General features: G+C 42.8%; 1 protein-coding gene across 4 annotated transcripts in view; it reads right to left on the minus strand.

Moving 5' to 3' along the window:
* Positions 1 to 23,977, minus strand: part of AKR7A2 (aldo-keto reductase family 7 member A2) — a 57,224-nt gene that overhangs the window by 21,422 nt on the left and 11,825 nt on the right. The window lies entirely within an intron of this gene.

Below are 23,977 nucleotides of genomic sequence, written 5' to 3' on the forward strand. Positions count from 1 at the left end.
AGGTGCACTGGGATTGGTGAGGCAAGTCACATGAGGAAGTGCTGGAAAGACATTGGTGTTTCAGCAGTCAGCTAACTGAATCCAATATGGCTGCGCCTAGCATCCACAAATGGAGGTAAAACTCATGAAGTACATGCAGGAGGAACCAGTGTGCATTTTGGGGAGCAGCAGATTTAAAGGGACCGAGGGTAAATGCATCCACAAGATTTCTGCAGTACAGGTCTAGCACTGCCTTATTGGACTGATACACTGTTGCAATCAGGAATCCGCAGACTCCACACATAGCAGTACTCTCAGGTAATTAATCAGCTTGGAGGGAGATCCATCAAACAGTAATACAGTCTCATGCTCAAACTGAAGGTGTTGTAGCTTCTATGCTGAGCAAAGACTTCGTAAGCAAGAAACTCAGCAAAGCAGGACATCCTGACCTGCAGAGCAGGTGAGTCACAAGACAACCTAGTAACCATGATAGTAGTAAACAAGGATTGTGACATCGATTAACACCAACGCTCCCCCAAGGCAATCCTAATCGCTAGTCAAGAAAAGGGGCGATTTATCGGAGTTGCAGTAAGGGATGATAATCGGCTTTCGGGCCAAGGGTGGCGGTATTTCTGACACAGCGCAGTGTGTGACCTGTCCGCATGCTGCTGCGGTGTATCGTGAATGGACAAATGGCGCCATTGCGAATAACAGACGTGGAAACTGCGGAGCACCATATGCCATTGATGTGAAAGGTAAACGTCGGCTACGAAGGTCCCTGAATTAGCACCAACCAAATGTGATCTGGATATATTTATCTATTACAGCATCCGTTTCTGGAAAATAACATTTTGGACTTCCGACAGAACGACTAAATGCAATAATCACAGAGATAGTAGATACGGCTCTCCGTAGAATATATACAGGATGAAGTCCTGAATGTTTTGATTGGACGAAAACACAATGAGACTGGATTCCTATTGGTCTACTCTGCTGTGGCACGGTACGTGTGCACTTGGAAGTAATTCATATTTCACGGTTTGATACATTACAATAAGAAGCGTTCTTGTGTTATATATATATATATATATATATATATATATATATATATATATATATATATATATATATACACACACACACACATATATACACACATATATATATATATAATGCAGGGAAGGACTGGCACTCCAAACAAATCCAAATGGAAATAAGGCCCAGGTGCCCGTGAAAGGGAATTTGCATGCAGGAACTGGAACACGGCACTCAAAAGGTCTTCATACACATGCATAAAGCAGACTTGACAACAGCCGGTTAAACAGCCATGTAGTGATGTCAACGTTTCATTTAATGCTAAATTTCGTCAGGACAAAGATGAATAAACATTACAAGTGCTTACCTTAAATACCCAACGAACACAGACTGGTCCCACCGCTGCACGAGCTGGTTCCTGACGGGAGCCGATGACGTCACCATCCAGCGACGCACGCTCACTCGCGTCGTTACCATGGCAACCCGCCGAGTACACAAACTCTGTGCTGCAAAGCGGACAAAAATCCCCATTAACTAGTGCATAATCCAAATAAAATGACATAAAATTACAGTGCAAAAACCGGAGGCAATGGGCAGTTATAAAAACGTAACTAGTCAGAACAGAGCTACAATTCAGCAAATCAGAGGGAACGGATGGCAGACAGGAAATAGTAAGAAAGCATGTTTACATCATAATTAGGGTGCCTTTATAATTAACTTATAGCAAGAAAAAATCAATTCTATACAGTAACCTAACTGAAGAGATCTAGGTTATTATGTAATGTGAAAACACAAGTATAATTAGAGAAAACAACCCAAATTATTAGACTCATTAAGCCCATAAGGGGTAAGAGTACGGAGCTCAAAAATCCAGCGTGCCTCCTTACGGAGAAGGAGAGCACCCCGGTCGCCCCCCCGTATACTAATGGGGACATGGTCTATGACCTTATGTCGCAAACTGGCTAGGGAATGTTTAGCCTCCCGAAAATGGCGGGCTACCGGCTGTTCTTGGGGGATTCCCTCTAGAGCAGAGCGAATGGCCTGACGATGCAGTGCCATCCTCTCTCTGAACTGGCGAATGGTCTTGCCTATGTATAATAAGCCACAAGGGCATTTAATATAATAAATTACATAGGTGCTTAAACAAGAAAGTACATGTTTAATGCGGATTTTGACACCAGAGTGTGGATGATTAAAAGTTGGGCCACATTCCATCGAACGACACGTGGTGCAGCCCAAACATTTATAGCAACCTGGCTGCCGTGCAAGAAAAGTCTTGGGTGTTGTAATATTCAAGTTGGATATGTCATTCCTAACAAGAGAGTCACGAAGATTCCGGTTCCTCCTATAGCTGGGCATCAATTTAGAGTCTTTAAGGGATTAAAAGTCTGGGTCCGTGGTGATAATAGGCCACAGCTTTTTGCCTATCTGCATATTCTGTTGGCTAAATGGATGGAACTCTTGGACAAAGGGGACTTTATTATCCCCATTGGAATTAACCGGCTTAATTGTCAGGACTTCATCTCTGGATATTCCCAGGACCTGATTTTTGATGGTCTTCAAATGAGTAATGGCATAACCACGACTAACAAAGTCCCGTATCATGAAATCAATGCGGCGTTCAGCCTTCTCAAGAGTGTCACAAGTCCGGATCGCCCGCAGAAATTGGGATTTAGGTAGGCTGTGAGTAACAAAACTGGGATGTTGGCTGTCTGCCCTCAGGACAGTGTTCCGGTCCGTCGGTTTCTTAAATAGATCAGTGACCAGTTTTCCATTATCTAAGGATACTTCCACATCAAGGTAATGCACTACTTTGTCACTGATGGTGTACGTAAATCGTATGTTGTGACAATGCTAAATTCCTTTGTCGTATAAACAACCCTTTATGAAGCTAAGAACACTGTACGCTGTTTACTTAAGAAGTACCGTAATGGTACGCTATCTGCGTAGCGATCGCTCAGCCGTAGGCGAGACGCTCAAGCGTCACGTTCGCTCACGGCCCAGTGATCACAGGACACGTTATTGGTTATGTCTAGGGGAATGATTCGCTATGGCGTAGCTTACGCTTGAGACCACGAGGAGGTCACCAGCGATGCAGACGCTCACAACACTATACCTTTATGATAAAACCTTATACCAATGAAATACACTGAATACCTTAATGTGAGTACAGGGTGTAAGTGCAACCTTGTGTAACCTGACTAACTACAAAGCTGCTTGAGCGTCACCGACGCTCAAGTGAACACTTAACACTATAGGAAATACACAGATGCTGGTTTAGGTTCCAAAGCCTATTGACTGTATTATATCTAATATACTTGTAAAAGGGGATAACAGTACAAATGATACACTACAATATAACAGAGACTTCCTAACCACAGAACTAAACAATAAATACAAAAAGACAATACTACACTGACCTAAATGCAATACATTACAATACTATCTACTACAATACAATACTAGCCTAGTCTAGGGGAGATATGAGAGAACAGAACAGAGAGAGAGAGAGAGAGAGAGAGAGATGAGATGAGAGAAATTGGCTCACAGAAAGACAATGATTACGGAGAGAAACTTACGCACAAAGGGTATGATCGCCTGCGCCTCGATATCCAGCTCCCGGCTATCAGCAGATAACCGTTGATGAGAGAGTGAGAGCTGGATGTGGTCGGCCTGCCTATTTATGCCCCACACACAATGCAATCTCCTGGTCCTACAATCCCATTGTCCATTGGCCGAAGGAATTCGGCCCTGCATCATAACAAAAGGTCATAGGGTGATTCATACAGGTGGGCTGTGACGATTTCCAACAGCTCAGGTGGGTGGGAAACTGGGTTTCCCGCCGCATACCTGAGTATGTGTAATTAATAGAAATGGACATAAACTTCTTATGTCCATAACTATTCGCACGAGCGATTAATACGCTCCAAACCAACACCGGAATATTGCTAATTAAATACTCTTCCGATGGGTACCAAACACTGCTGTATGATTCCTGTTAGACCCTTCGTACGATATAAAGAGGGATTCCTCAGCTCTGGGACATTGTATTTTAACCAAGCTTTCAGAATCTATCAAAGGGACCATGATTTATGAACTACATTAATTGTGAACATTTGTAACGAATGAGTCGCACGCTACGACTACATAAACTCTACCGTAAATACGCATACCGCGCCTGCGAGTGCACGTTATTGCGGGTATGCGCATCCACGGGAGAGCGCACGCACGCGCAGCGCGGACCAGTGTGCGGTGCAAATATGGCAACGTGCATTGAGACATTTTTCTGACTTTGACAGTCCACCCTTTGGCAGTCAATAATAACTGCCACAAAACATTTAAGGAGAAAAATGTAAGTCAGGGGTTAATTGATTTCCATGGTTGGGTAGGGGAGGAGAGAGGAGAAGGTGTGAAGAGGGTATGACCTAGTGAGATAGCAGAAGCATGTGTGTATGAATCCATGTTTGGGGGGTCATGTATCATCGTGCCGTACGTGTTGTAAATCAAGCTTCGAGGTATTGCGAAGTATACATTTGAATTCCTTCTTATCCTGTGGTACAGGTCTGTGGATGGGCTGTCAAACTCTACCGAGCTCATTTCGGCTGTGGTTGTAACAAAATGGGGATGCACATTTTAGTTGATGATACATGAATGGGGGAGGTATGTGGTTGCTGATATCTGTGCCTGTATTCCCTATCGTCTATGTGTGTCATTACCTGAGGGTTGTAGAGATGAAGATAAAGAACACTTACGAAAAATGCAATAATATTCTATGTCAGGGAAATGTACATCTGTTGTTGAAGTTGTGTTCGGTATCTGTTGAGAGTCGTCTTCTTTGCGCTGTTTTGCTCCTTAGGCATGAGCAACAAGCTTTGTCAGTGCCATCAGATTTACAAAAAATGTTGGGCTAGCGTGAGTTTAAAGATACTAGGGAAACTGGGGATCCATGGCAAAGTTCATCAAGTGTCCATATTTAAAGTTGTCAAATCTTCTTCTTTGGTGCTTGTCTGTTGTCTGTATACATCTCGTCTCGTCAGTTTCCTCGTCCAAGGGGGTCTTTGTATCTTGGAGAAAAGCAGAAAGACAGGTGAAAGAAACGGACCGTATAATCGCATTTTCATCACATTCTGGTTTCTATCATTGGGTCATAAATCAAATCCAGGTTAATTACAGTTTCCTCACTCCTCAAGCTCATCACTTTTGTACTTTGTTTGCACCTCATTAAAGCCTGCCCGCATCTAAATATCAATCCAATCGATATAACGACACCCAAGATACATAGTAGAAACTTTCCAACATCCATTATGACTCCTTGAGCCCAGTCTCCTAAACCGGAGAACCAATTTCGCGGGTTCAACCATGACACCCAACCAGTCAGCTCATTACCTACAGCAGCAAGGGTGAGATTGTGTTTTCGACGAAATTCCCACTTCAATTGGAGAATATCGTCCATCTTTTGGTCTATGACCTCTACCGGATCCTCGGTGCTATTTGTGATATACGTGCAACACTTTATGCCGTACTGTGTTGCCAATGTAACACAATATCCGCCTGTTACTGCTGTAAGATAATTAAGAACCATCCTATGCTGAACTAGTTCTGTTTTATAAGCTTGAAGTTCTCTTCCAGTGTATCTAAACGTGTCATCATACATTTCAGTGATATTATCTAACAAATTGGCGAGTGCGGAAATGTATCTATAATTCATCACTCCCCGAGCGGTACGAGTGAAATCTAACGCTACCAGAACCTGAATCCCGGTGGATTCATGGATAAGATCAGAGGCCGGATGCTCTAACCTTTCTGACAGTTGTCTTTTAACTCGGTGCTCGTAATGAGTGTGAGTATAAGGAGCTTGGGCACCACGGTGTATGTCCTTCATTTTGTCATGTGTAACAGTCATCACTTCAGGCAATACTTTTCCAATATAACACAATCCTTCAGAGTTTGGGGCAAGCCATTTGTACGCCTTTCTCCCGCATATGAAATATGCATCATCGGGGAGAACATAAGGGACGGAGAAGGACATGACCATGTTACAAACCTTCCAGGTGAAATCTCCTGACCCTAATTCTTCCAACTGCTTAATGCACGTATCGGTTTGTACGATATGTGCACAGTATCCTGGTGATACCTCTCCAACTCTAGTAATCCTATTTCCTAAGGTATATCGATACCGGAAAGATTTTCCTCTACTGGCTATGTGGCGTACGAGCTCTGTATCTGTAGGCATTCTATCTGCTCTGTGTGAAAAGGTCATGGTAAGGTTGCTCCATGACACTTCCCAATTTCCCGGTTTTCTGGGATTGGAGATGTTAAAACATATGAGGGACCTATCCACATGGTATTGGTGGAGCTTCAAACTAGGAGGGCTGGAGATATTAAACCTCCGGTCCACCGGTCTCCCACCACTTAGCTCAAGTACCTCCCCTAACGTTAAAGGAAATGGTACTAGCCCTGATTTGCTGTGTCCCTGAGGTACTTGAGAGCATACCCAACAATCGGTCTTATTTAACACATTACCCACTAAGGAGTGATAGTCACTCAATGGATGCCGGTCCATATGGATATTAAAACTGGATTGGCATTTCTTTGTTACAGAGCCTACAGATACAACTTTCTTTTTGAACTAACATTCCTTCACAGTTGTTTACAAATAACATGGTTGTTAGATCGTGCCCGGTACTCGCCTTTGCTTGGTGATTGGGTTGCTATTGGAAATTTACACCTCCGTCTCAGTCATCAGGACCTTTCTGGATCCTTTCTCGACCTCACTGGTACTCTCACCGAAACAGACTGCTCTGGTCAACATCATGGTTAACGGGAAAATCCATGTCACAGTCTCTTGGGGCAAGTCCATCTTACAGGAGGAGAAAAGAAGAAATTTGTAAAGGGGGTATAAGAAAATCAGTTTGAGGGGGAGAGAACTCGTTACGATAATAAGTTCTCTCGTTTTGTTGTTCTTTTTGTTCTGCTGTCCTCTCAAAAGGTGCTGTCTCTTCAGTCTTCCGAATGAACCTTCTGGTGATGTAATCTTTCTTCCTAACTAGCGATCTTTCTGTGTGGAGCAAAAATCTGGCATTACCATTGGTTAACACTTAGGGGTGACATACCATCTTTAAAACATGAGTGAGGAGAGAGAGAAAATAAAAAACAAAAGAGATAGAGAACAATTCATGTGCATATATACATTACATAACCCGACAATAACCACCAATAAGAGAAGACTATTAGGCTGTCGTATCTACGTGTCTAATGGTTTCCTTGAGCAGTCCCTCCCCACCAGCACTTGCATTATTCCACTGTCTGTATCTGGCCAGAATACATTGTGGTGGATAGGTCATGCTGGGGTTTGGTAGACTTCTGCAAGGACCAAGCGAATATGCAATGTTTGAATTCTTACCAATAATCGTCAGAGATGGGGATAGAGAGAGAAAGAAAAAACATTTTTCACAAATACATTTACAACGTTTAACCTGGTCATTCCTGTGTCTTCAGTGAATGACCTCCCAATTTACTAACCGTTACCTCAGGCTTACCATCAGTCCTAATGATCACCTTTCCTAACTATATATTATGGGTGTGGCCCAAAATTCTTCCTATATGATCCCTGATTATAATTTGGTGTGTCATAACTTTTGCTCATTTTCATGTCTAGGGGGTCTGATTTTATGTGGGCTGTTGCAGTTACTGGCATAATGCCCTTCTCTTTTGCACAGATCACAAATCCTTAAGTTCCTCCATGTGCCAATGGCCTGGGGTTTTGGTTGATTTGATGCCTCCTCAAACGCTCGGATGTTCATCATCATCAATCGTTTCCCCTGTACTTCCCTGATTCTTTGGTTTTTATGATTATGGTGTTGTTTTTCTCTTGACCTACAATCTCTTGCAATGTGTCCCTTTTTATGACAACTGTAACAGACTTTCATATCTGGATTTCTCGCAGGGGTGTGTGGCTTTTGTTGGGGTGGTCTTGTGGTTTGGGCCTGAATATTTGCTGCCATTAACTTATCTTTTAGTGACTCTCTGTACCTGGTGCTATTCTGATCATGATTAATGACGGCCTCTCTTAGTGCGGCCACCGAGATCTCTCTCCAGTTTGGGTTGGTGGTCTGTACCCTTGTTTTTAATTCATCCTTTAAACCATTCATTAATACCTTAACCGCTATTCCTTTATGTTGTGCATTTGTCTTGATGTCTGCGATCCCAGTGTTCCTAGCCATTATTTGCAGTGCTCGATTGAAATAATTAGAAACATTTTCCCTTTCGTTTTGCCTTATGGAGAGAATGTCATTCCACTTGACAGCAGCTGGGAAATATATTCCTAACTGTCGGTTAATCTGCCTAATACATTCCTGATTGTGTTCCTCCATACAAGGTACCTCCGTGTTTAATTTACAATCAGCAATGAATTTTTCAGGGTCAACCCTGGAGGGCAAACATGCCCTCAGCACTGTCCGCCACTCTTTGTTGGTGGGTTCTGTGGCGTTTCCTAGTTCTTTAATAAACCTTTGACATTTGGCTAGATTTCTCCTAGGATCAGGAAATTCAGACATAATTGATCTCAATTCGGTCCGGGACCAGAGACAGCGCATTGCACTGTCCTTGACGGGAATGATTCCCTGATCGTCAGTCTTCCCATTGGGGACTGAGATCACCCTGGCCAGATCGAGCTCAGCTACATCATCTTGTGTTGGTCTTACAATATGGGGTACCTCTGTTTGTGCGTGATATGAAACATTGTACGTACCTGTGGACACGACCTCACCTGACCCTCCGTTAGGGGGTTCGATTATTGCCTTTACCAATTTGGTCGTGTCCACCTGGATGGCTTTTGTGATGGTTGCTGGAAGAGGTGCTGACATCGTTCTGGGCTCACTGTCTTGTTTGTATTCCTGAGGGAGGTTTGACATGGGGTGCAGCTTGCACAGGTTAATAGTTGTACATTCAACAGTATTACAATAATCATGGTTACATTTATTACACTTATCCTTATAATCTATATTACAGTTGCTAAGAGCGTTTTTATTGTTCCACCTTTGTGCTTTTCTCTCCGCAATCAACTCCTCTCCTGCTGCCATATCTCTCCTCTCAAGATAAGAGTCAGAAAAGTCAATAGACTCTTTTTGTAATTCACTTTCCTGTTGCCATAACTGTAAATATTCATAATGTTTATTTTGTCTCTTCGTTGGTTCAATGAGACTTATCCTCCTCCTTAAATTTTGTAACACTTCTGGACTGAAGCTACCTATTCTTGGGAATTTGTCCCTGTCTTGTACAGTCATTCTCTCCCATTCATCACATAAAACTTCAGCGTGATTTCCATATTTCTTACACATCACATATCGTGCCGACCCGATGGATCGGTTCTCTGAATCAACCCGAACCGAGGTTGATCGCCCCCTACCTGAACAACTGGCCCCCATAATCTGCAGGCGTTGCTTATTCCTCCTTGAATATCAAGGCTTTCAGCGAACCCTTACAAACAAACCAAGAAGTCCTTGGGCAGGCCGGCGGTGGTGGTTTATCAAGTACCCCACTTACTTCTCGCCCACGTTGGCCTGTGCTGCAATCACTGTAGCCAGAGCTGCTGTACCCAACCTAGGGCCCCTGTGAACCTTTATTTACTGGGGCGTGCTGGACCTACCAGTCCCCAGTAAGTATCGGTTGTTGGATAGTTCCCGAGTGACCAGCGAACTTCCCTTCCAAAAATAAAAAATTACACAAATCACGTCAGAATGTACAAATAGCGTTTGTGACCACTTTACTCTAATGGTATTAGGTCAGATTACTAACTACTGCACACAATTACGTGCGGTCCAATCGTTCAGTACACGAGCACTACTTGTCATGTACTGAAAGATCAATGGAATCTATGTTTCCGGCTGCGATTCCTTCAGCCAGAGCTTGTATGGCCTATATGGGTTCTGCACCAACACCCCAGGCGTTGTGCCACTGGACTTTTATAGCGGACCTTTTACCTTACGACCTCCTGGTCTTGTTACCTTATGACCTCCTGGTCTTGTTACCTTATGGTCCGCTATACTCTAATGCTCAAATATTATTTAACCAGGGATGCCTCCCTAGCCACCGTATATGTCACTTACACGTATGTCCCTTGACGAGTACCCGGCTTTCCTTTTGGTTCCACCTTACAGTTATATAAACTTTTGTATACAAAACACACTCACTCAACACAAGCACACTTTTGTTTCTATATCTATTTCTGCGCAGAAATTGTCTTTAGGCCAAAAGTGTTACCAATTAGGAGCAGGATCTGTTAAACTAAATTTCAGATTTTCTAAAAATAGATTTGCGTCATTTACCGCGTCGCGTTATCTACCGCTGTGCGTTAATTATCGCCTTTGCGTTACTTCACTTTATCACAACTTGAGCTACGTGGGCGTAACCGGACGCTACGTTGCGTAATGAACGCTGCGTGCGTCTGCCTTTTGGATTGCGTACGCTAGTCTTTGTTAGCGACACGTGTACGCAATGCAAAGGATCCACCGTAACACAATATATTTATTTATCAATGTAGGTGATCCCTGATCATCTACCGCAATCCACACTGACTGCCTTGTATCTTCAGACAAACCGTGTGTTGTTCTATACTTTAACTATTACCTCTACTATTAAATAACAGCAAATCTCCTTTTAGCACTTTCTATCAACTATAAAATTTGGCAAACAGGAATAGTGATATACGAAAAATGAAATACACAAGTGAAAAGAAATGCAGGTATGTATGCGTACGCAAGACAAAAGAAAAATAAACAGTTTTAAAAAGACACAAGCGTTTTGTTCTTACTTCCGGTTACCGGGTTCCTTCAGCACTCTTTATCTAAGCGAAGCAGACGCTTATCCCGCCAGCACTATGAGACAATCTCCCACCCTTTGCTGGGGGATAATGTCTGCTGATCTACCTAGTGCAGATGTGAGAAGTATAGGACGAGTCCCCAATTGACCATGCTAAATTCCTTTGTCGTATAAACAACCCTTTATGAAGCTAAGAACACTGTACGCTGTTTACTTAAGAAGTACCGTAATGGTACGCTATCTGCGTAGCGATCGCTCAGCCGTAGGCGAGACGCTCAAGCGTCACGTTCGCTCACGGCCCAGTGATCACAGGACACGTTATTGGTTATGTCTAGGGGAATGATTCGCTATGGCGTAGCTTACGCTTGAGACCACGAGGAGGTCACCAGCGATGCAGACGCTCACAACACTATACCTTTATGATAAAACCTTATACCAATGAAATACACTGAATACCTTAATGTGAGTACAGGGTGTAAGTGCAACCTTGTGTAACCTGACTAACTACAAAGCTGCTTGAGCGTCACCGACGCTCAAGTGAACACTTAACACTATAGGAAATACACAGATGCTGGTTTAGGTTCCAAAGCCTATTGACTGTATTATATCTAATATACTTGTAAAAGGGGATAACAGTACAAATGATACACTACAATATAACAGAGACTTCCTAACCACAGAACTAAACAATAAATACAAAAAGACAATACTACACTGACCTAAATGCAATACATTACAATACTATCTACTACAATACAATACTAGCCTAGTCTAGGGGAGATATGAGAGAACAGAACAGAGAGAGAGAGAGAGAGAGAGAGAGAGAGAGAGAGAGAGAGAGAGAGAGAGAGAGAGATGAGATGAGAGAAATTGGCTCACAGAAAGACAATGATTACGGAGAGAAACTTACGCACAAAGGGTATGATCGCCTGCGCCTCGATATCCAGCTCCCGGCTATCAGCAGATAACCGTTGATGAGAGAGTGAGAGCTGGATGTGGTCGGCCTGCCTATTTATGCCCCACACACAATGCAATCTCCTGGTCCTACAATCCCATTGTCCATTGGCCGAAGGAATTCGGCCCTGCATCATAACAAAAGGTCATAGGGTGATTCATACAGGTGGGCTGTGACGATTTCCAACAGCTCAGGTGGGTGGGAAACTGGGTTTCCCGCCGCATACCTGAGTATGTGTAATTAATAGAAATGGACATAAACTTCTTATGTCCATAACTATTCGCACGAGCGATTAATACGCTCCAAACCAACACCGGAATATTGCTAATTAAATACTCTTCCGATGGGTACCAAACACTGCTGTATGATTCCTGTTAGACCCTTCGTACGATATAAAGAGGGATTCCTCAGCTCTGGGACATTGTATTTTAACCAAGCTTTCAGAATCTATCAAAGGGACCATGATTTATAAACTACATTAATTGTGAACATTTGTAACGAATGAGTCGCACGCTACGACTACATAAACTCTACCGTAAATACGCATACCGCGCCTGCGAGTGCACGTTATTGCGGGTATGCGCATCCACGGGAGAGCGCACGCACGCGCAGCGCGGACCAGTGTGCGGTGCAAATATGGCAACGTGCATTGAGACATTTTTCTGACTTTGACAGTTGGCATCCAAACTATTAGCGACCTCCATAGCCGTAGTGAATTCCTGGCTAGTACCAGACCAGATGATGAAGAGATCATCTATGTACCTAGTTAGGTACAAAATCTTAGTTTGCATCATGGGGTTCAACAAAAAAAGATCTTTATCAATATCAAACATAAAAATGTTAGCCAGAGAAGGCCCCACACAAGATCCCATGGCACAGCCTCTTAGTTGGATATACCACTGACGGTCAAATAGAAAGTAGTTCCTTGTTAAAGATAGCTTCAGCAGGTCACAAAAGAAACTGATGTCAGGGCCCCGATAGGCCAAATTACCTGTAAGAAACCTACGAACAGCCTGTACCCCCCTGTCATGGGGGATATTGGTGTATAATGACACCACATCTATTGTACAAAGGTGACAACCTTGTGGGAGTGTTGGTAATGTAACCAGTTTCCTAAGGAAGGTGGAGGAATCTTTCAGATAGGTTGATCTTGGATCAATTCTTGGAGGAAACTGTCCAAATATTGTGATATGATGTAGTAGATTGAGTCACGGGCACTGATAATGGGGCGCCCGGGAGGATGAATAGGATCTTTGTGTAATTTTGGGATAGAGTATATAACTGGTGTTTTAGGAAAATTGATGATTAATGCTTTGCAGACCTTCTCAGTGATGATGTCATTGTTAACTGCTTCCAATAGGATGGTGTCCAATTCTTTTTTAAATGTAGCTGTAGGGTCTGATGCAAGTCTTCTGTAGACCTCTGCGTCATTCAATTGAGATAGCATCTCATTAAGATAATAATCAAGGTCTAACACGACCACGCCCCCACCCTTGTCGGCAGGGCGGATAACTATGTCGGTATAATCTTGAAAATTCCTCAATGCTGCTTGCTCAGATCTAGTGAGGTTATTTCTTGGAGGGGTAAAGCTATCTACTTTATCCATAACACATTTATTGAGGGTCCTTGTGAACACTTTCAAGGAATTATTAGAAGAGGCCGGGTCAAATGTTGACTTGGGTTTGAACCTTTGAATCTGAGATGATGGAAGCTGTACTGGTTGCTTATCAAAAAATTCTTTAAGACGTATTTGTCGTGTAAATTTGTGTAGATCTACCGTCCAGGTAAATTTGTCGAACTTGGCTGAAGGAATGAAAGATAATCCTTTATTAAGGACACTCAATTCATCCCTGGATAAAGTTCTTTTGGAAAGATTAAAGACTATGTCCGTTTTTTCGTTGCGCGCTTCTTGTTTGTAGAGCCTTTGCCATTGGCCCCCTCGCCTTGTTTTTTTGGGGGAGCCACACGTTGAGCGCGGGTTCGGACCCCTAAAGGGGGTTTACCTGGGACTTTTGAAGGCTCACCATCCTGGTCACTTTGTGATGATTGTGTACCGGACGAATCATTATTAGTGCGATCCCGATGTTGTCGCCATCTTGAGGATCTGAAGTGTTTTGTAGAAGCATTTGGGTTATTAACCCAAGGATAAACGGTTCCTTGTTGGTAATCTCTCTGAACCACCGAAAGTTTGTCACGTTTGAATTTCAGCAATTCTTGCCGGTATTTTACAGTTTGTTCCTGTAATTTATTAATCCAGTTGGTTTCAGGATCATTTCTGGCATTACCATTGGTTAACACTTAGGGGTGACATACCATCTTTAAAACATGAGTGAGGAGAGAGAGAAAATAAAAAACAAAAGAGATAGAGAACAATTCATGTGCATATATACATTACATAACCCGACAATAACCACCAATAAGAGAAGACTATTAGGCTGTCGTATCTACGTGTCTAATGGTTTCCTTGAGCAGTCCCTCCCCACCAGCACTTGCATTATTCCACTGTCTGTATCTGGCCAGAATACATTGTGGTGGATAGGTCATGCTGGGGTTTGGTAGACTTCTGCAAGGACCAAGCGAATATGCAATGTTTGAATTCTTACCAATAATCGTCAGAGATGGGGATAGAGAGAGAAAGAAAAAACATTTTTCACAAATACATTTACAACGTTTAACCTGGTCATTCCTGTGTCTTCAGTGAATGACCTCCCAATTTACTAACCGTTACCTCAGGCTTACCATCAGTCCTAATGATCACCTTTCCTAACTATATATTATGGGTGTGGCCCAAAATTCTTCCTATATGATCCCTGATTATAATTTGGTGTGTCATAACTTTTGCTCATTTTCATGTCTAGGGGGTCTGATTTTATGTGGGCTGTTGCAGTTACTGGCATAATGCCCTTCTCTTTTGCACAGATCACAAATCCTTAAGTTCCTCCATGTGCCAATGGCCTGGGGTTTTGGTTGATTTGATGCCTCCTCAAACGCTCGGATGTTCATCATCATCAATCGTTTCCCCTGTACTTCCCTGATTCTTTGGTTTTTATGATTATGGTGTTGTTTTTCTCTTGACCTACAATCTCTTGCAATGTGTCCCTTTTTATGACAACTGTAACAGACTTTCATATCTGGATTTCTCGCAGGGGTGTGTGGCTTTTGTTGGGGTGGTCTTGTGGTTTGGGCCTGAATATTTGCTGCCATTAACTTATCTTTTAGTGACTCTCTGTACCTGGTGCTATTCTGATCATGATTAATGACGGCCTCTCTTAGTGCGGCCACCGAGATCTCTCTCCAGTTTGGGTTGGTGGTCTGTACCCTTGTTTTTAATTCATCCTTTAAACCATTCATTAATACCTTAACCGCTATTCCTTTATGTTGTGCATTTGTCTTGATGTCTGCGATCCCAGTGTTCCTAGCCATTATTTGCAGTGCTCGATTGAAATAATTAGAAACATTTTCCCTTTCGTTTTGCCTTATGGAGAGAATGTCATTCCACTTGACAGCAGCTGGGAAATATATTCCTAACTGTCGGGACCTACCAGTCCCCAGTAAGTATCGGTTGTTGGATAGTTCCCGAGTGACCAGCGAACTTCCCTTCCAAAAATAAAAAATTACACAAATCACGTCAGAATGTACAAATAGCGTTTGTGACCACTTTACTCTAATGGTATTAGGTCAGATTACTAACTACTGCACACAATTACGTGCGGTCCAATCGTTCAGTACACGAGCACTACTTGTCATGTACTGAAAGATCAATGGAATCTATGTTTCCGGCTGCGATTCCTTCAGCCAGAGCTTGTATGGCCTATATGGGTTCTGCACCAACACCCCAGGCGTTGTGCCACTGGACTTTTATAGCGGACCTTTTACCTTACGACCTCCTGGTCTTGTTACCTTATGACCTCCTGGTCTTGTTACCTTATGGTCCGCTATACTCTAATGCTCAAATATTATTTAACCAGGGATGCCTCCCTAGCCACCGTATATGTCACTTACACGTATGTCCCTTGACGAGTACCCGGCTTTCCTTTTGGTTCCACCTTACAGTTATATAAACTTTTGTATACAAAACACACTCACTCAACACAAGCACACTTTTGTTTCTATATCTATTTCTGCGCAGAAATTGTCTTTAGGCCAAAAGTGTTACCAATTAGGAGCAGGATCTGTTAAACTAAATTTCAGATTTTCTAAAAATAGATTTGCGTCATTTACCGCGTCGCGTTATCTACCGCTGTGCGTTAATTATCGCCTTTGCGTTACTTCACTTTATCACAACTTGAGCTACGTGGGCGTAACCGGACGCTACGTTGCGTAATGAACGCTGCGTGCGTCTGCCTTTTGGATTGCGTACGCTAGTCTTTGTTAGCGACACGTGTACGCAATGCAAAGGATCCACCGTAACACAATATATTTATTTATCAATGTAGGTGATCCCTGATCATCTACCGCAATCCACACTGACTGCCTTGTATCTTCAGACAAACCGTGTGTTGTTCTATACTTTAACTATTACCTCTACTATTAAATAACAGCAAATCTCCTTTTAGCACTTTCTATCAACTATAAAATTTGGCAAACAGGAATAGTGATATACGAAAAATGAAATACACAAGTGAAAAGAAATGCAGGTATGTATGCGTACGCAAGACAAAAGAAAAATAAACAGTTTTAAAAAGACACAAGCGTTTTGTTCTTACTTCCGGTTACCGGGTTCCTTCAGCACTCTTTATCTAAGCGAAGCAGACGCTTATCCCGCCAGCACTATGAGACAATCTCCCACCCTTTGCTGGGGGATAATGTCTGCTGATCTACCTAGTGCAGATGTGAGAAGTATAGGACGAGTCCCCAATTGACAATGCTAAATTCCTTTGTCGTATAAACAACCCTTTATGAAGCTAAGAACACTGTACGCTGTTTACTTAAGAAGTACCGTAATGGTACGCTATCTGCGTAGCGATCGCTCAGCCGTAGGCGAGACGCTCAAGCGTCACGTTCGCTCACGGCCCAGTGATCACAGGACACGTTATTGGTTATGTCTAGGGGAATGATTCGCTATGGCGTAGCTTACGCTTGAGACCACGAGGAGGTCACCAGCGATGCAGACGCTCACAACACTATACCTTTATGATAAAACCTTATACCAATGAAATACACTGAATACCTTAATGTGAGTACAGGGTGTAAGTGCAACCTTGTGTAACCTGACTAACTACAAAGCTGCTTGAGCGTCACCGACGCTCAAGTGAACACTTAACACTATAGGAAATACACAGATGCTGGTTTAGGTTCCAAAGCCTATTGACTGTATTATATCTAATATACTTGTAAAAGGGGATAACAGTACAAATGATACACTACAATATAACAGAGACTTCCTAACCACAGAACTAAACAATAAATACAAAAAGACAATACTACACTGACCTAAATGCAATACATTACAATACTATCTACTACAATACAATACTAGCCTAGTCTAGGGGAGATATGAGAGAACAGAACAGAGAGAGAGAGAGAGAGAGAGAGAGAGAGAGAGAGAGAGAGAGAGAGATGAGATGAGAGAAATTGGCTCACAGAAAGACAATGATTACGGAGAGAAACTTACGCACAAAGGGTATGATCGCCTGCGCCTCGATATCCAGCTCCCGGCTATCAGCAGATAACCGTTGATGAGAGAGTGAGAGCTGGATGTGGTCGGCCTGCCTATTTATGCCCCACACACAATGCAATCTCCTGGTCCTACAATCCCATTGTCCATTGGCCGAAGGAATTCGGCCCTGCATCATAACAAAAGGTCATAGGGTGATTCATACAGGTGGGCTGTGACGATTTCCAACAGCTCAGGTGGGTGGGAAACTGGGTTTCCCGCCGCATACCTGAGTATGTGTAATTAATAGAAATGGACATAAACTTCTTATGTCCATAACTATTCGCACGAGCGATTAATACGCTCCAAACCAACACCGGAATATTGCTAATTAAATACTCTTCCGATGGGTACCAAACACTGCTGTATGATTCCTGTTAGACCCTTCGTACGATATAAAGAGGGATTCCTCAGCTCTGGGACATTGTATTTTAACCAAGCTTTCAGAATCTATCAAAGGGACCATGATTTATAAACTACATTAATTGTGAACATTTGTAACGAATGAGTCGCACGCTACGACTACATAAACTCTACCGTAAATACGCATACCGCGCCTGCGAGTGCACGTTATTGCGGGTATGCGCATCCACGGGAGAGCGCACGCACGCGCAGCGCGGACCAGTGTGCGGTGCAAATATGGCAACGTGCATTGAGACATTTTTCTGACTTTGACAGTTGGCATCCAAACTATTAGCGACCTCCATAGCCGTAGTGAATTCCTGGCTAGTACCAGACCAGATGATGAAGAGATCATCTATGTACCTAGTTAGGTACAAAATCTTAGTTTGCATCATGGGGTTCAACAAAAAAAGATCTTTATCAATATCAAACATAAAAATGTTAGCCAGAGAAGGCCCCACACAAGATCCCATGGCACAGCCTCTTAGTTGGATATACCACTGACGGTCAAATAGAAAGTAGTTCCTTGTTAAAGATAGCTTCAGCAGGTCACAAAAGAAACTGATGTCAGGGCCCCGATAGGCCAAATTACCTGTAAGAAACCTACGAACAGCCTGTACCCCCCTGTCATGGGGGATATTGGTGTATAATGACACCACATCTATTGTACAAAGGTGACAACCTTGTGGGAGTGTTGGTAATGTAACCAGTTTCCTAAGGAAGGTGGAGGAATCTTTCAGATAGGTTGATCTTGGATCAATTCTTGGAGGAAACTGTCCAAATATTGTGATATGATGTAGTAGATTGAGTCACGGGCACTGATAATGGGGCGCCCGGGAGGATGAATAGGATCTTTGTGTAATTTTGGGATAGAGTATATAACTGGTGTTTTAGGAAAATTGATGATTAATGCTTTGCAGACCTTCTCAGTGATGATGTCATTGTTAACTGCTTCCAATAGGATGGTGTCCAATTCTTTTTTAAATGTAGCTGTAGGGTCTGATGCAAGTCTTCTGTAGACCTCTGCGTCATTCAATTGAGATAGCATCTCATTACGATAATAATCAAGGTCTAACACGACCACGCCCCCACCCTTGTCGGCAGGGCGGATAACTATGTCGGTATAATCTTGAAAATTCCTCAATGCTGCTTGCTCAGATCTAGTGAGGTTATTTCTTGGAGGGGTAAAGCTATCTACTTTATCCATAACACATTTATTGAGGGTCCTTGTGAACACTTTCAAGGAATTATTAGAAGAGGCCGGGTCAAATGTTGACTTGGGTTTGAACCTTTGAATCTGAGATGATGGAAGCTGTACTGGTTGCTTATCAAAAAATTCTTTAAGACGTATTTGTCGTGTAAATTTGTGTAGATCTACCGTCCAGGTAAATTTGTCGAACTTGGCTGAAGGAATGAAAGATAATCCTTTATTAAGGACACTCAATTCATCCCTGGATAAAGTTCTTTTGGAAAGATTAAAGACTATGTCCGTTTTTTCGTTGCGCGCTTCTTGTTTGTAGAGCCTTTGCCATTGGCCCCCTCGCCTTGTTTTTTTGGGGGAGCCACACGTTGAGCGCGGGTTCGGACCCCTAAAGGGGGTTTACCTGGGACTTTTGAAGGCTCACCATCCTGGTCACTTTGTGATGATTGTGTACCGGACGAATCATTATTAGTGCGATCCCGATGTTGTCGCCATCTTGAGGATCTGAAGTGTTTTGTAGAAGCATTTGGGTTATTAACCCAAGGATAAACGGTTCCTTGTTGGTAATCTCTCTGAACCACCGAAAGTTTGTCACGTTTGAATTTCAGCAATTCTTGCCGGTATTTTATAATATATATTATATTATTGCCGGTATAACTGCCCATTGCCTCCGGTTTTTGCACTGTAATTTTATGTCATTTTATTTGGATTATGCACTAGTTAATGGGGATTTTTGTCCGCTTTGCAGCACAGAGTTTGTGTACTCGGCGGGTTGCCATGGTAACGACGCGAGTGAGCGTGCGTCGCTGGATGGTGACGTCATCGGCTCCCGTCAGGAACCAGCTCGTGCAGCGGTGGGACCAGTCTGTGTTCGTTGGGTATTTAAGGTAAGCACTTGTAATGTTTATTCATCTTTGTCCTGACGAAATTTAGCATTAAATGAAACGTTGACATCACTACATGGCTGTTTAACCGGCTGTTGTCAAGTCTGCTTTATGCATGTGTATGAAGACCTTTTGAGTGCCGTGTTCCAGTTCCTGCATGCAAATTCCCTTTCACGGGCACCTGGGCCTTATTTCCATTTGGATTTGTTTGGAGTGCCAGTCCTTCCCTGCATTATACTTCTGGAGAGATTGTGTAATCGTCCGTTTTGCTAAGCGACGGATACTCTCACTGTTTCTACATAGACGAGGCACCCTCAATTTAAACCACCAGGACACAGACTTTTGTTCTCATTTTTTTGTTTTGTGTCTTTTTTCCTTTTTCACACTTGGAGTATATGGAATATCACATATTATCGATATGGCAACGGGCATAGAGCAACCTGCTACCAGTGGCTATAGGGATGTCACCCTGCCACTGGGTGAAATGCTCTCTCTCTCTGAGAGTGATGCTGAAAATATTTTATTCCCAGAGCTTACGGATGCAACGGGGTTATCCATGCCAAATGGACAATTCTTCTTCAAATTGTTAAAACTGAAAAAGAAGGAAATTGATTATTTTCTGCACGGGTCTACTTTGAGTGACTATTTTCGTAAAAAATTGATCCCAAGGGGATTCAGAATTAAGAACGCCCCCACCATCGGTAAATTTAACACGGAATTTTGCCGACGCTGGGTGGCCGTTCTTAATAAATGTAGCTTCGATTTATTACTATTGGTCATCGAGGAGTCCAACCGGGAATTAACCAAGATTAAAACCGAAATTGCTGAGTTTGAGAAAACTATGGAGGACTCGTTCAGAAATGATCCTGAAACCAACTGGATTAATAAATTACAGGAACAAACTGTAAAATACCGGCAAGAATTGCTGAAATTCAAACGTGACAAACTTTCGGTGGTTCAGAGAGATTACCAACAAGGAACCGTTTATCCTTGGGTTAATAACCCAAATGCTTCTACAAAACACTTCAGATCCTCAAGATGGCGACAACATCGGGATCGCACTAATAATGATTCGTCCGGTACACAATCATCACAAAGTGACCAGGATGGTGAGCCTTCAAAAGTCCCAGGTAAACCCCCTTTAGGGGTCCGAACCCGCGCTCAACGTGTGGCTCCCCCAAAAAAACAAGGCGAGGGGGCCAATGGCAAAGGCTCTACAAACAAGAAGCGCGCAACGAAAAAACGGAGATAGTCTTTAATCTTTCCAAAAGAACTTTATCCAGGGATGAATTGAGTGTCCTTAATAAAGGATTATCTTTCATTCCTTCAGCCAAGTTCGACAAATTTACCTGGACGGTAGATCTACACAAATTTACACGACAAATACGTCTTAAAGAATTTTTTGATAAGCAACCAGTACAGCTTCCATCATCTCAGATTCAAAGGTTCAAACCCAAGTCAACATTTGACCCGGCCTCTTCTAATAATTCCTTGAAAGTGTTCACAAGGACCCTCAATAAATGTGTTATGGATAAAGTAGATAGCTTTACCCCTCCAAGAAATAACCTCACTAGATCTGAGCAAGCAGCATTGAGGAATTTACAAGATTATACCGACATAGTTATCCGCCCTGCCGACAAGGGTGGGGGCGTGGTCGTGTTAGACCTTGATTATTATCGTAATGAGATGCTATCTCAATTGAATGACGCAGAGGTCTACAGAAGACTTGCATCAGACCCTACAGCTACATTTAAAAAAGAATTGGACACCATCCTATTGGAAGCAGTTAACAATGACATCATCACTGAGAAGGTCTGCAAAGCATTAATCATCAATTTTCCTAAAACACCAGTTATATACTCTATCCCAAAATTACACAAAGATCCTATTCATCCTCCCGGGCGCCCCATTATCAGTGCCCGTGACTCAATCTACTACATCATATCACAATATTTGGACAGTTTCCTCCAAGAATTGATCCAAGATCAACCAACCTATCTGAAAGATTCCTCCACCTTCCTTAGGAAACTGGTTACATTACCAACACTCCCACAAGGTTGTCACCTTTGTACAATAGATGTGGTGTCATTATACACCAATATCCCCCATGACAGGGGGGTACAGGCTGTTCGTAGGTTTCTTACAGGTAATTTGGCCTATCGGGGCCCTGACATCAGTTTCTTTTGTGACCTGCTGAAGCTATCTTTAACAAGGAACTACTTTCTATTTGACCGTCAGTGGTATATCCAACTAAGAGGCTGTGCCATGGGATCTTGTGTGGGGCCTTCTCTGGCTAACATTTTTATGTTTGATATTGATAAAGATCTTTTTTTGTTGAACCCCATGATGCAAACTAAGATTTTGTACCTAACTAGGTACATAGATGATCTCTTCATCATCTGGTCTGGTACTAGCCAGGAATTCACTACGGCTATGGAGGTCGCTAATAGTTTGGATGCCAACATACGATTTACGTACACCATCAGTGACAAAGTAGTGCATTACCTTGATGTGGAAGTATCCTTAGATAATGGAAAACTGGTCACTGATCTATTTAAGAAACCGACGGACCGGAACACTGTCCTGAGGGCAGACAGCCAACATCCCAGTTTTGTTACTCACAGCCTACCTAAATCCCAATTTCTGCGGGCGATCCGGACTTGTGACACTCTTGAGAAGGCTGAACGCCGCATTGATTTCATGATACGGGACTTTGTTAGTCGTGGTTATGCCATTACTCATTTGAAGACCATCAAAAATCAGGTCCTGGGAATATCCAGAGATGAAGTCCTGACAATTAAGCCGATTAATTCCAATGGGGATAATAAAGTCCCCTTTGTCCAAGAGTTCCATCCATTTAGCCAACAGAATATGCAGATAGGCAAAAAGCTGTGGCCTATTATCACCACGGACCCAGACTTTAAATCCCTTAAAGACTCTAAATTGATGCCCAGCTATAGGAGGAACCGGAATCTTCGTGACTCTCTTGTTAGGAATGACATATCCAACTTGAATATTACAACACCCAAGACTTTTCTTGCACGGCAGCCAGGTTGCTATAAATGTTTGGGCTGCACCACGTGTCGTTCGATGGAATGTGGCCCAACTTTTAATCATCCACACTCTGGTGTCAAAATCCGCATTAAACATGTACTTTCTTGTTTAAGCACCTATGTAATTTATTATATTAAATGCCCTTGTGGCTTATTATACATAGGCAAGACCATTCGCCAGTTCAGAGAGAGGATGGCACTGCATCGTCAGGCCATTCGCTCTGCTCTAGAGGGAACCCCCCAAGAACAGCCGGTAGCCCGCCATTTTCGGGAGGCTAAACATTCCCTAGCCAGTTTGCGACATAAGGTCATAGACCATGTCCCCATTAGTATACGGGGGGGGGCGACCGGGGTGCTCTCCTTCTCCGTAAGGAGGCACGCTGGATTTTTGAGCTCCGTACTCTTACCCCTTATGGGCTTAATGAGTCTAATAATTTGGGTTGTTTTCTCTAATTATACTTGTGTTTTCACATTACATATTAACCTAGATCTCTTCAGTTAGGTTACTGTATAGAATTTATTTTTTCTTGCTATAAGTTAATTATAAAGGCACCCTAATTATGATGTAAACATGCTTTCTTACTATTTCCTGTCTGCCATCCGTTCCCTCTGATTTGCTGAATTGTAGCTCTGTTCTGACTAGTTACGTTTTTATAACTGCCCATTGCCTCCGGTTTTTGCACTGTAATTTTATGTCATTTTATTTGGATTATGCACTAGTTAATGGGGATTTTTGTCCGCTTTGCAGCACAGAGTTTGTGTACTCGGCGGGTTGCCATGGTAACGACGCGAGTGAGCGTGCGTCGCTGGAAAGTGACGTCATCGGCTCCCGTCAGGAACCAGCTCGTGCAGCGGTGGGACCAGTCTGTGTTCGTTGGGTATTTAAGGTAAGCACTTGTAATGTTTATTCATCTTTGTCCTGACGAAATTTAGCATTAAATGAAACGTTGACATCACTACATGGCTGTTTAACCGGCTGTTGTCAAGTCTGCT

The sequence above is a fragment of the Pseudophryne corroboree genome, chromosome 10 (genome assembly GCF_028390025.1).
Source record: "Pseudophryne corroboree isolate aPseCor3 chromosome 10, aPseCor3.hap2, whole genome shotgun sequence".
Taxonomy (NCBI): Eukaryota; Metazoa; Chordata; class Amphibia; order Anura; family Myobatrachidae; genus Pseudophryne; species Pseudophryne corroboree.